This window comes from Chrysemys picta, chromosome 5 (assembly GCF_011386835.1).
Source record: "Chrysemys picta bellii isolate R12L10 chromosome 5, ASM1138683v2, whole genome shotgun sequence".
NCBI lineage: Eukaryota > Metazoa > Chordata > Testudines > Emydidae > Chrysemys > Chrysemys picta.
This window is the reverse complement of record NC_088795.1, coordinates 52,285,310-52,300,210: the sequence shown is the minus strand read 5'-3', so window position 1 is coordinate 52,300,210 and position 14,901 is coordinate 52,285,310. Positions and strand designations below refer to the sequence as shown.

The following is a 14,901-nucleotide window of genomic DNA, read 5'->3' as shown; positions in this document are numbered from 1 at the left end:
CCTTACAAAATGGTGGCTGCCACAACTGATAAAAAATTAATGTTACAAGACAGAAAAAGTCATAGCAGCTACATAGGTACATATAGTACAATTAGATTGTGAACGTCATCATCCGTAGAGCTATAATACTTTGTATATAATATGTATAGCAAAATAATTTTACTCCTATGTTTACTCAATGAGCAAGTGTCAAATATTCAAATCAACTTCTAATGGGGGACAGTTAGAGAAAAATTATTTGTAAAATTACATCTATTTTCAAATTGATTAATATTATGCCAAAGTAAAAATGTTCTCTCCCCCCTAGAAACAAAATCATTCTTTCCCTAGGCAGGACATGTGGGTGGGCAGTGGGAACTGTGTGTTGCTAAATGCGGCGGTGTATTAAACTTTAAGGGCTCCATTCCACAAGGTTCTAAGTGAAGTCTGGCAACAATTTTCAGTGAAAAAAAGGGGAAAATAATAATGAAACATTTGCAAAACATACTTCTACTTTTTGACCAGCTCTGGCTCTGAGCACTCCTGTGAGGCTTTGAGTGCCCTCAACTCCCACCCACTCTTTAATGCCAAATGGGAGTTGAGGGCACTCAGCATGTCTCAGGAGTTCTAAGATTAATTAATAATATTACTTCAAACATTAATAGTGTCTTTCATCTGAGAATCTTAAACTCCTTGACTAATGTTAATTTATTAAGCTTCAGAGCATTATATCAAGCAGGGATCTAGAAAGGTAACTTTATCCTCCTCTGAAATGCAGCAGTCTCTGCAATGGAGTGCAGTAGTTGTTTATGATTGCACAGCAACATTGGACAGCAGTTTCAGACAGGAAGTGAAAAAGAATATTATATCCACTGGAAACTAGAGGGAGGGAGGGATTGCAATTACCCAAACAGGATTTTAGTCAGGACACTGGTATTGACATTGCCTCTGTAACAAAATGCCACTGGATCTTTAACACTATAGTTAGGACTTTGATTTATGGCACCTTTGAAAGATAAGCTACTGTATGTAATGCTTCTGGTGTGCTTTTCTGAATTATAGACGGTGGCATTTTTGGAGTTGCTAAGGAATCTGATGAGCTTGGATAATTTGTGTGGCATAGATCTTATCGCCAGCTGGCCAGTTTCAGTTTTGTGTTTTAATGTGTCACACTTTCTTCTCTCAGTTTTACTTGGGGACTGCCACTGAGGTAATGAGCTAGTTCCATTGCTAACTCCACACAAGTGAGTGGGAATTCAGTAAGATTTTCTTATGACTCTCCACATTCTTCAGGTAGGCAGGCACTATTTCTTCCTAAATTGCTTCTGTGCAGTAACAGCATATCTGTGACCTTGCAAAAGGAATGAAAGCATACATACCCATTCTTCTTCAACAGGCTTCCATTTTCCCAGTAAGAACAGAAGCCTTGCTGGGCCCAAATTATGGTGTCCAGGCACCACAATGACTCTGGGTTCAATCATTTAATGAGCTGTTCAAGGAGCATACATGGAGGTTACTTTTTTCTGGACGTGTCAAACTGCCACATTCATTTAGCGTAAGATAGTAAGAATTTGCACTTTGTTGTAGCTACACTGTTTCTTTCATCCTCCATTGGGATTTTGCTATCCATAGATAATCATTTTGTTCACTTATTTATTTTCATGGGTAGGTTCTTTGTATCTCCCATGATACTCATATAAATAAAGCTACACATGTATGGACTAATATATTGTATGTCCAGGTAGGAATTTTTGGAATCTTTTTTTCTTTTTTCTTTTTCTCAGTTAAATCCCTGAAGAGGCACTACCTTTCCCTTGTATCTATGCTGGAAAAACTTGTTAGAATGAAAGTACAACTGCAAATCTGAAAAATTACTTTTTACATTGTTACCAGACAAATATTAGAATTCAACTCTTAAAGCTTAGCTTTGGACTTCAAAGGAAACTGTATGCATTTTGTTCAGTGCTGATTTTTGAAAATACACAGCAGGAAGAACTTCATGAGTTGTATAGACCATGAAACAAATTTAAAAAGAAAGTATACTGTATAATTATTTAGCCTCAGTGAGACTGCTGCTGCCATCAACTGTCTAACAATACACCCAAGTCCTATATCAAAGCAGGCTGGAAGCTGGGTGACAGACTCCCAGTAACCTAGAGCTACCAGTATTAGTGCCAGCATTATATGATGTCATTATCTAGCAAGAAAACCATTTCCTGAAAATTGCCAAATGTACTAAATACTTTATAGTTAAAACCTACCCACAATATATAGCGTAAGAAGTACTTCCGGCATGAGGGAGTCCAAATTGTTGTGCTTCAGTAGCTTTCTGAAAAGAAACTTCTGCTTCCATGGCATTCAACTCACTGTATGCTCCAATTTGCCTTTGTCCTTTACATACTTGATATTTCTTTATTATTACTGTAGACCTGGCACTGGCTACTGTCAGAAGACAGGAAACTGGGCTAGATGGACCTTTGGTCTGACCCAGTAGGGCCATTCTTATGTTCTTATTAGAACTGCTGAACTTTGAAACTCAAATTGCAATATAGTTACTGAAATTAATCCATTATATTTTGTGGCTTCCTCTTCTGTGTTTTTGTTTGCCATTCATTCTGAGTCTTTCTCACACATTTCCAAGGTCAGGGTCACACCCTTGAGTCCTGGCAGCTCAAGAACTCTGTGTATGCCCCTGTCAAATGTATTAAAAATGACCAGCTGCTATGCTGCAAAACTGTGAATGTGATGCTATGAAAAAGAAAGAGAAGCAGTTGGTAATTAATTATCCCTTGATTGGTAAATAGAAGAGCCATGATAGAGATAAAGTGCAGAAAGCCTAGAAATAAGACTGAAAAGAAATCAATATTGTTTAAATTAATACAGTTCATGATCATTATCAATAATTCAGTAACATTTTGATATTGGTTTTAAATATGATTGAATATATGACAAACAGGGAGCTGGTAACTGCAGGCTACAAAGCAGTTATAAATAGCTTACCATGTTAATCTTGGCTCTCAGATCTTTGTGGTTATGATTGCACAAAGTTGTGTGTAATGCTGTCATATGCAGTTTCCACCAAAAGAACAAGATACAAGATAAATGATGATGGAGAGTTTAGTATACAGTTGTATATCATATTATGCACTGGTCTTGTACCGATTTCCTTCCCACACATCCATTAGAGATCGAGAGCGTTTCCAGCAGAGAAGCAGCACAGAAGTCTATCATTGTACAGTACACCTAAAGTGGTGACCACTCTAACTGATCTACACTATGCTGTATTGTCAGTGTAGGGCATCAGAACACTTAGACATCAACACAGAAGGAACCAAGGTTTAAAGTGAGGATCTACTCTGAAAAGCAACTAGGTAAAAGTGGCATTTTATTACTCAGAAGACCAGTTTCATGGGTGTATTCAAAGCCATATGTGCTATCTTTAGGGTTTTTACTACTGCCAGCCTTGCAGAAGCGATACATCTTTGGCAAAGTGAGCTTTTTTTGGTCACTCATGTGATCAACCTAACTATAAAAAAAAGTTCAGCTTGCCATCTGTACAACCCCATTGTCTCAAATTCTGTGTATACTTGGGTAACACTACTGAAGGATTAATATAATTGATGGCACAATATGAATACAATGAGGTTGCACAAGAATAACTGTTGGAAGAACACTGCTTGATTTTCAGACCCAAGAACTGTTTTCAAGGCTGGTAGTTAGGAAATAAATATGTATTTTTAATGTGTAAACTTTGCTTTGGAAATTACTGTGAAACAATAAAATTGAAGCTCAATGATGCAATTTGTGTAGAGTTACTTTTCAGAGCAGAGCCACAGTTTTGTTTAGGGTCACAGAGATATCCAAAAAAAAAAAAAAGTTACAGTTCTAAGAAGGGTCTGAGGTGGATTGGTCACTCGGAAATAAAGCAGGGTCTATACAAATGCTGTTGCTTGACAAAGATGGATTGTAGTATCAATTTTTCCCATTCCCAAAGTGTTTTCCTGAATTTTCCTGCAGGTTTTATGACACCATGCTATTAGGAATGGTGCTATAAGGCATCTGCATGGGAGGGACCCAGAATGAGTAGTAGCAGTTTCTGTATGCATTTTAGGTTGGCCTGTGTCACGAAATAAAAATTCTTCCCTGAACCCTCAAAGGAACCAATGTAATATTATATATACATCTAATCTGCCACTATAGTAATTTCCATATTATTCTCTGTCCCCTGTATACCACTTTAACACTCAAAATGTGGTAGGCACAATTCAAACAGAGTGAGGCACAGTCTCTGCCCCAAAGAGCTTCCAGTCTAAAAAGAGCCAGATGAAGGAGAGAGGGAAAGGATTCAACATAGGAGTCAAAGTATCATGTCTTATTAGTTACAGTTTTGCTTGAAAACTTTAAAAGTTAAACCCGCTAAATTCTTCTCCTCATCCCTCCTTCCATCATTCATCAGCTTCCATCTCCAGGAGCAATGCGCTTGTGCCTCTCCCTCCTAATACTACACCCCTGCCCTCAAAATAAAGGAACAGTTTGCTCCCAGGATAAATAAATTACATTACTGAGTAGATGATTTAGTCAGTTAGCTTCTTGTAGGAGTTGCAGAAGTGAGAGGAGAGGATGGTGGTTTTTTTTGGAGCTGCTCAGGAAGGGTGTTCCTTGCATAGGCATACTCTTGAACTTCCTATTTGCCCTGACAACTTTTACATGTTGAGTAGAAGTTCTCATTGGTAACGCTGAGCTCTTTTAAACTGAGATATGGCAGTAACAGTAGCTTAGAATTTATCTGTGTTTTATAGCTGGCCTTTGCTTATATGGAATTTTATCTAGCATTATGTTACCCCATTTCCTAGTATTGTTAGGTCTTTGGGGATTTCCTCATACCCCTCACTTGTCATCAACAAATTTTGCCAGTTCAATGTTTGTCCCTTCTCCCAGTTCATTAGTACACATGGTGAACAACAACAGGCCTATTACAACTCCATTGGCCACTGTGCTACTTACCATTTTCCATGCTGAAAAGTGCTCTCTTCATCAGTTTTTAATCCATGATAGGACTTTATCACTCACTTCTTGGTTATTAAGGCTCCTTAATTGCCTCAAAATGAGTGGCTTTATAAAAATCCTTTTGTAAATCTAAATCTTATCTATCTGTCATCTCTCTCTTCTCTTTAGAACCACCTAATTGTAGTCTGGATGATGAAAGAGAACTGCAGAGATCTACAGAGAGATCTTTCTTATACACTCTTTAATGATTTTCTAGTACCTGCAGCTTTATATATACAGTGGCTGTTTTTACTGCTAAGCTTGGATACAGTAGGCTCACACTATATATATACAGTATATGTATATACAGCACTATAAGTTAAATATTTAAAAGGAGTATACATTTGTTTTGCTTACCCATTATAACTATGTTCCTTCTTTAAAAACAAAATCTTTGCCACTACAGGGGACTGACAGTGATGAATTTTTTCATTATCTTATCATACATCTTGCCCCTCACTACCTCCTCCTGTTTTTACAAACCAAGATATTCGCCTGTGCTAAAACAACCGTGATAGGATTTTCTAATGGACCTGACTCATTACAAAGCAGGTGCAGCAGGGGCAGCTTTTTGTAACTCGGTTGGCTGTAGGGAGAGGGGAGTTAGAATAATGGCTTTGTCTACCCTTGGAGCTAGGAGTTGTGATTCCCAGCTCAAGTAGGCATGCTCGTGTTAGGTCTCATTGAGCTAGAGTACTAAAAATAGTAATGCAGAGACGTGCTAGCTGCCCCAAGTAAACCCCTCCCCCCAGATACCATGGGTATGTACTTGGAGTGGCTAGCTCGTGTTGCCATTCACCACTGCCCGTTAGGGTGATCAGATAGCAAGAGTGAAAAATCGGGATGGGGGTGAGGGGTAATTGGCCTCTATATAAGAAAAAGCCCCAAATATCGGGACCGTCCCTATAAAATCGGGACATCTGGTCACCCTACTGCCCATGCTACTATTTTTAGTGTGCTAGCTCAATAAATGCTAGCGTGAGTATGGCGTCTCAAGCTGGGAATCATCCTCAGCTCCCAGTGTAGATATAGCCAGTGACTTCCCTCCGTTGCAACCACTTTTGGGTGGCTTGTGCCCTAAGGTTTGCTAGTTCTGATTACAGGGATAGCAATTGTGCCTGGCCCTTATGCAGCGGGGCAAGGATGAGAGACAATTTCTTGCACCCTTCTACCTTCCGCTACAATCTGGCTCTTGGTATTAGACAGTGGTGCCATTCTATTGCCCAGCCGCACATCTGTGTAATATGAGTCTTGCCATGGGTCAGGTTTTTACATCAATAGCATGCTAAAGCCTTGACACACACCAAAGTACACATAATTACTTGCAGAGATATTTAACATCCATGGGGAAAACTCCTATTAGAAAGATGGAGCTTAAAAATGACGGGTGACCTCCAATGACCTTTGACTCTCCATCTGGCTGCACCGGGTTTGAAGCTGGGATGTGTGATTCTCTATAAGAAGGGGGTCTACACAGCCTTTTGTCGTGAGCGCCTTTATGGCCCAGAAGGATTTTGTGGATGTGTCTGAAAGGTGCAGGAGTGGGTCAGAAGGACAAGGAGAGGAGGGAGGAAAATGCTGTGGCTCTTAATGGTTTCCTACTTTTTACTATGGCAGAAAGGCTATCAAAGCACTTCCACCACCAGCAACAACAGTCAACCTGTTCCATCATTTGTTTCACATCAGAATTTTCACTGTGATGTTTGACAGACTAAACCATTTGGGTTTTTTAAAAAGTACAGTGTATTATTTGAATTGGTGGGCCTGATTCTCATTTAAACTGCCTCCTCTTTACACCATTTGGGTAGTGAGTGGGTATAAATGGGATTCGCTCTCACTTACCCAAGCAGTGTGAAGGGGTCTTAGTGAGATAAAATCCGATATCTTTTCATTCTGAATGAGCCTGTATATGTCTTATGTTTCTTGTTTGCGGGTGCACGCACACACACACATGCTATATAAAATGTACATTAAATAGGGCTGCTAGGGTAGTCATCTTTAAATGACAGCTGTATTGCTATATTTAATTGCTGTATTAAAATTCCACATAGCTTATTTGCCATGCAAAATTACATTGGCATTGTACGTAACGTGTCAGCATGTAAATTACAGCTGCCTCAGGCATCATCTTTTCCAATTTTTAAAAGAATTACTCATGCATAGTTATTGTATTAACTTCGAAAAGGGCTAGAGGTGAAAATGAGCCAGTTCTTGCTGGACAGTCACTCTGCATGCTCTGGTATCTGTCCACAAACCTGATCTATCCTCTGGTCATCTCTGATGACATGTACCTGAAAGAAGAAATACTTTACCTTCTCTGGCCCTGATGCATGTTCCTGGTGGGAAAGAGTCAAATGATGGGATCGGAGACAATTACTAGGATCTTGTGTTTGCTGAGAATTCACTTTGTTCCAAACATTTGGTATCATGATAAAAGTGTGAGTAGCATGGATCTAACAACAATTGAATGCTGTGGGAGGAGAGTAGGAAGTGCTTCAAATAATCTATCACCCTCTGCTAAATGACTGCAGTAGTTTTATTCATATAGGGATGGTTCATCCTGCAAGCCTCTTCTGACAGGAGGAGATTTTTTATTCTGAATAGTATTTGAAGCTGGACAAGGCAGCTTTGTGCACCATGGGGACTTTTCATCTCCCCACAACTGGATCTCTATAACTTGATCTATGAAGAAGGGTTTTGGGATGGCCAGGATCAGGTGGCTGGGTGAACAGGGTTGTGTGCATGCACATGCATGACTGTTCTGAAGCTTTGTCCTTGCATTATTCTATATAATTCACGTTCTTGGGAAATGAATCCTTACCTGAGAGTGATACACCAGCACTTCAACAGGAACATCTTCATTCCTCTTGGCATCACAGGTGCACTAGGGAGAAGAATCATTCCCCTTTTCACTCCAGGCTGTGGGAACAGTGGAATTTACATACTAGACTCAGTCCTGCATGGGTTCAGACTCCTGACATTGACTTCAGCTGGAGCAAGATGGGATCCTGTGAGCCAGTTCTTCTGTTTAATCATGAGGCTTAGATATTTAAATATGTCCAGGCCACAGTTAAGGGCACACAGCAATATAAAAAAACTGCTCCGTCAGTGGGTAAATGTGCATAAATTAATGGTAATGTCAGGTTTGGATTAATCTTTACATTCACAAGTAAATTAAGGGATTACATTGTTTTCCTTCATTCTTGACTAACCTTAGGCAAACAGCCTGAGTTTCAGGCCTTTGGTGGAGTTCTCAGGTCATCAAGACATTCTGGGAGCTATAGATAGTGAAGCACATAAGCACACACCTAACATTAAGCATGTGATGCTTAGTCTTTATTGTTGTTTTTATTATTTATACTGTGCTAGTGCCTAGAGACTCAGTGATGGATCAGGGTTCCATTGTACTAGGCAACGTCCATATGTATAACCTAAAGTCAATCCATGGTCCAAAGAGTTTATAATCTAAGTCCCACTAAAATCAATGGGACTACTCGTGCTTAAAGTTAAGTATGAACTCAAGTGCTTTGCTGGATTGGTAAAAGGCTGCAGCAACGGTGTCCTTGACAGTGGCTTTAATTAGAATAGAGGGGAAGTGAGAGTCACACAGGCAGTGCTGAGGACTGTTCTGCAGCCCCACCAATTCCAGATTCACCTGAAGCATGGTATATATTATTTTCCTCATTTAAAAAGGAAAAGACATTCTTATTTGTTATTCATTGACTTAAAATGTAATGTAGTTGTAGCCGTGTCGGTGCCAGGATATTAAAGAGACAAAGATGTGTGACCTCTGCGACCTGAAGAAAAGCTCTGTGTGGTTCGAAAGCTTGTCTCTCTCACCAATAGAAGTTGGTCCAATAAAAGACATAACCTCACCCACCTTGTTACTCTTAAAAATGCAATGCAGTTTTTAAATTTCTCTATAGAAAAATGACCTAGAGTCTAAATAGGTAAAAGCTCAATTTAAATGAATGTTTTGTAACCATTTCCACTGCAAACAATTATGCCATAAGCATAGGATTATGTTTAAGGACATGGACTAAGCAATACAAGCAATTTATATATAAATAAGAATATTGAACCTAATAGCCTGTATGGAATGGGCTGCTATCTATGTACAGCACAGCTAAGTGCTTGACATCCATGTGCAAATATAATGCCTCGTACTGTACTTAACTACACAGCTAGACACTAAGATTAATCAATGATTATCTATGCGGACATGATCCTGGAATTCACATAGTTGTGTACAGAATTTATCATGCATTTATTTATACATGCCCAGGCATTCTGGTCTGCAGATGAGCACAACTATGCTTCCCTTTTCCATTCATGCAGCCTGAATTTAGGGGTGCGAGTGTAACATGCTGGCTAAATGTGGGGTACCTCTTCTAATGACTCATCCACATACAGAATAAGAGCCTGTTACTGCTAGTGGTACTCTTGTAGTTCAGGTGGTTGGTGCTGTGATCTGTGCTATCAATGCTGAAAGTCATAGGTTTATGCCTGCTGATGACCTATGGTTGAGGTTGTTACACAAGCAGGATGCATCCTTTTGAACATCTGGCTGTAACTAGCCACTCTATAAATCTCTCTTTGTAGCCTTTAGCAAAAATGAAGCTTAGTTTTGTAGTTCCTAATTAGATTTCTCTGTACCTGTATGAAGTCCCTTGTCTGGAATGCTGTGACAACATTAGAGCATGTAGTTTTCAATTTACAAAGTGTACCTGGTTTCAGAATGTGAACCTGGCACATATACAGCCTTAAATGCTTCTGACATATGACACGTTTCTGGGAGTGATTTTACTATTTTTTCAGTGAATGGGTTGGAAAGGTTCTGGGGCTGGTAATCTGGTGAAGTGGTATTTTCTGTGTCTACAAACTGCTGTTTTTGCAAATGCAGATTTAGGATTTCTGTGGGAATTGGAATTGCATTTGAATAGTTAATTAATGCCTTAAGCATAGTAAATCAACTGTCCATTGGAGAATCTTATATCCCACAGCTAAATTCTTAACCCATGGGAATGGCCAGACTACACTCCACAATATGACAAATGATGAAAAGAGAATTAATGAATGATTAGAACTAAAAACAACTTCTAAGAAACGCACCCCCTCCCACCCCCCAAAAAACCCAAATAAACCAAACCCTGGTATTCTGCCTTTACACTCATACCACCACAGCAGTGGGGTCAATATGAATGTGAGGGCAGAATTTCACTTATTAAATGTGCTGGTGAAACAGTTGTATTAATGTATGGTGTTATCTGCTGTATCAACCTCCAGAAATCTAGTCCTTTGACTTATTATTAATATGGTACTTTTACATTCCAGCTTTTTTTTAATGTTGTTTTTGTTTCCAAGGCACAATCACTCTATTGAATGGGTGCTTCCTGAAGCTTTTACTAAGAAGGTAAACAGAAACTTGTTTGAAGTTGTATGGAGGAAGTATTTTAGAATGTGTAAGCATTACCAAGGCTTCTTACTTCAATGAACAACATAGCAGACCCGTGGGTCTCATTTACCTTTGACTCTATCTCCATCTGGAGAAAATATTATGTAATGATGATAATGGGACATATAATCCTCTTCTCACAGGCCCCATTCAGAAATTAATCCTCCCTGTGCTCAGCAATTAAATCTGAGCACTACTTAATCAAAGAAATTAAAAGGTAAATGTTGAGATGTTCACAGTTTAAACAGATGCAGATGTTAAAATACTTTTGCGAAAATATATTATGGTGTGATTTTGTTTAAAATTAAAAATAAATAAAAATCTTGGTCTTTAATTTTTTCTACCATATCCCAAAACTTTTCAGAGGCCCCGGAGCTTTATGGATTTTGCAGATTTTCAGAGGCCCTGCAGTTTTGGGATTTTGAGTATACCCGTAGAACCTTCCATAGAATTACATTTGTTTTCTTAAAGTACTTACAATAATAACATATTTTTAAAATAACTGATTAGAAGCAGAAAAGATGGAGGAAGAATGCTAAAAGAAACTTCTCTTCCTGTATGTGCCAAAGTAAAAGAGTCTTGCCTTCTGCTCCACCTGCAAGGCACACTTCTTCAACCTTGCCTTCTCTAACATAAACAGCTAGCAACATGTACACTACCCCCGACCCCCATCCCTATGGTCCTCTCCACCAAAAACAAAACTCTACACACACAGTTCTCCCCCTGGAGAGGGGATGAGAGAAAGAAGTTACCACACATGACAGCTGTTAGTCATATTGCTTAATGCACTTCTGAAAGGCGCTCAGATGCTACAATGCTGAGGGCAGTATAAGACAATATGTTGAATATAATAGTCCTGGTTAAAAAGGCTATGCTTTTTGTTTGCTATGTCAGTTTCTTCCCTATATATGTGTCAAAAAATTGGGGGTGAAATCCTGGATGTATTTAAACCAGTGGCAAAACTCTCATTGATTTCAGGGAGGCAGAATTTCAATCATGGTCTCTACATGAGTAAGGCACTTTGGGAAGTTATTTGTTTAGAACACGGCATTCAGCCTTATGGAATCTTTCCTAGTAATACCACTGAACAAAAAGATTCTTTCTTTTGGAAAATTATCAGTGACGCTGGATTAGGATATCATATATCCATGTATGCAGTGTTTTCAAACCAGAGTCCACCAATTATTAATGAAATCAGGACTGGATCGTCTACCATATTCTTATGGACAGAACATTTCTGATCAAAGAAAGTTGAGAGAAATCATTTGAATGGTTACTAATCCCCCTTAGTCACTCATTTCCCCCTTTCAGTGACTTTAAAAAGTTTATACCCCCTTTAATTTTTATTTTAGCATGTTTCAAAGGATTTAGACTTCATTGGACAGGAGCTTCTAGATGAAAGGTGTGTACATTATGAAGTGCAAACCTAATTAATGAAACTATTCAATCCTGAAAAAATGGTTAGTGCTACTAGTGAAAATGGTTATTTCTCCTATTTTGTTGCTATTCTATACAAAAGTGATTTGATATACCTGATCGGAATGATATTTACGGAAACTTGGCCAAATTCTGCTGATATTAATGTAGCGTAATTGTAAATGAAGGCAAAAATTGGTCCATTGTCTGCACTGTGTAGGTGATTTTGTATGTTAGAAATCTTAGAAAGTTATATTTTCCTGTTCTGGTTCTGTAGAGATAAGATTCTGAAGTTTAGTTTGATTGCCCTGAGACACTTCTGGTTTATTTCTGTTTGAAATGGCTTTGGATATTAACCTGAATTTGTTCCTTTGACTGAATAGGTTTTGTTGACATATTGGGGTCAGCAGAGTGTCCAGATAAACATACAGCAACTGAATGGGGTAAATGAACAGCTGTGACCTTAAGATGTTGCAATAGCGCTTTAATTTAATTTAATACTATCTTTACTACACAGTACATATTTGTAGTGCACAGTTACACTGTGCTAACTACATCTATTAAAAACATCATCTCCTTTATGTATTACTCCCAAAAGGGAAAATGCCTATAGTGGGACGCAAAGAAGATAGGGAGGGAGAGGGGAAGGGGAGGAGAAAAAAAGAAATTGGCATTAGCTCATAAACTGTTCATGTTAATCCTCTTTCTAATCACACATGACTTCAGCTGAAAAACTTCTCACATTTTTCAATCTGTTGCAGCGAAACAAGCTTAGTGACAGTCGTCAGAACCTCTTAAGAACTTTTAAAGCACTTTCTGACATCCCTCTGTTTCATCTTCTGAACAAGCTGTCTGCCTCTGCTCAGAAAACCTAAGAGTAAATGATAAATGCTAACCCTGTTATTGTATCTCTCAAATAGTTTATTATACCATGACTAGCACTTCAAAATGACATGCCAGGAATTGAACATATTTATTTTGTATGTAATTTGCAAAGAGAAACTATACTGAGTTTTGCATTTTAAAAGCATATTTATAAATTTATGAATCCTCTGATTCTGATTGCAGTGTTATTACAGAGGAAACTACTGCAAATTCTTAAAAGAATAAAGTAGGACATAATCTTAAAGACCTTCTCTGTTGTAGTCATAGAAGTAAGAAATAGAAAAGAACTATTACAGTACTTGATTTAGTCTATCCCCTTGCCTTGCTCCAGACGTTATCTTTTCTAGTGGTTATTCAGTCTAATTTTAAAGGTCTCAAGGAATAGTGTTTCCTATCATATGTTCAAGGATTGAGATGGAGGGTTACTTCTGTGGCTATCTTTTGTGGGGATGCAGGTTTTTCTTTAGTGACAGTTCTCTTAAACGGATCATGGAGAAAATATTGGTTCTATGAACACAGTTTTATAAAACAATTATGATGTGTGGCCTGACAGTAAGCAGAAGCTGTGTCACCGTGATATTGCGTTTTAAAATGGTTCTTGTATCTTAGACAATTCATAAAAAAGATCTAATAGCTAGCCCGGAAAGTCAATGTTCAGGTGACTTTTCACTATAGTGAATTTCTCTATCATATTTAAGCATCCCAAATGATGGGAAAAATAGGCAGCAACTTTTTGTATGAAAAATGCTACCAAGAATAAATCTGCACTGTTTCATCATATGAGATTTATTATTTTTTCTTTGAGAGTATTATGCCACCTGTTTCTGCCTACATTTATAATGCATTGGCACAGATTAACTTTATTGATTATTCATTTCCCATGTTAGGAAATGAGATACATAAAAAGTCTGGAAATGCCTAGAAAACCATTTAGCTCTATGTGGTCTCATCAGTTATTAGAGCTTGGGTTTTGTTTCATTTGCATATTAGAGTTTGGGTTTTGTTGCATATCTACATGGGAACAATGGTGAAACTCTCCAACAAATGAAACAAGAAAAGTTAATCAGAATGGGTCTTTCCTACATAATTATTTGGGGTGATGTAATGCAAGATCATAGATGGAGTATTATTTCCTTAACATATTATCCTTGAATCTAATTTTGAGTAATGATTCTTACATTCCTTGGTTCATCCATACCTGATCCCCACACCATTGCTAGCATGGGGAGTATAACAGTATTTTAAACACTGTATTTTATAAATATAAATCTGGCTGCTTTTGATGGTTGCACAACTGATCCCTTGTGAATGCAAAGGATAACATTTACTCATAAAATCCCTTTGTGTGTGGAAATGAAGCATAAATTGATTTCCCGCATTTAAATCTGTGTGTACAAATGATAGTGATCAAAAACATATGCAGAAAGGTGAACATGCATCAACAGAGCTGGGGTTGTCACCCCATTGAGAACCTGGCCCTGAAACGAGGAGAGCGAACAAATTTTCATAATACTAAACATTTACATGGTATGAAACACTTCTTGTCAAAAACTCTTAGCTGTATATGAAATGGGTATTTTTTATTCCAGTGAGAGATGTCTATAAATAGGTGTACAATTACACTTACATACACCTTCAGATTCCATTAGGTAGAACTTTAATAACAAACATATTGTACATATAAGGGGGACAGTGAGAGTAGAAACACTTAGGCAGGTTGGGGTGTGGTCATCTACTTACAAACACAACTGTATTTTCACCATAATTAGTTGTCTAATTGAGCATCCAAATTTAGCTGATGCATTTGAACATGTAATTTATTCAAATGCACTCTTCTTTGTAATCTGTTCCTAATGTTATGATCTTAATTACTGAGTGAGAGGCTTGAATATGAATTCATTTTGAAAGTGTTCTTATGATAAATAGAAAGAGAAGAGAAACGATTTATTTAGCAACCCTGATAATAAACTGTCTATAGAAACAATTTAAATTTCATCAGAAAATTAAGTGATTAAAAACCCCGCAGCACTGAGACTTAGACCCTGGCTCAGCTGACTCGGGCTCTTGTGGCTCAGTCTCTGCAGGGCTATAAAATTGCAGTGTAGACATTTAGGGTTGGG

The 14,901-nt window shown here is 38.1% G+C and overlaps 1 long non-coding RNA gene across 2 annotated transcripts in view; it reads right to left on the bottom strand.

The window, feature by feature from the left end:
- LOC122173717 (uncharacterized) overlaps window positions 1-14,901 on the bottom strand; it is a 130,275-nt gene that overhangs the window by 24,322 nt on the left and 91,052 nt on the right. For both annotated transcript variants that reach the window (XR_006174444.2, XR_006174443.2), the window contains exon 2: window positions 7,847-7,944. This is a non-coding gene — a long non-coding RNA (uncharacterized LOC122173717). The remainder of the gene's footprint in view (window positions 1-7,846; window positions 7,945-14,901) is intronic.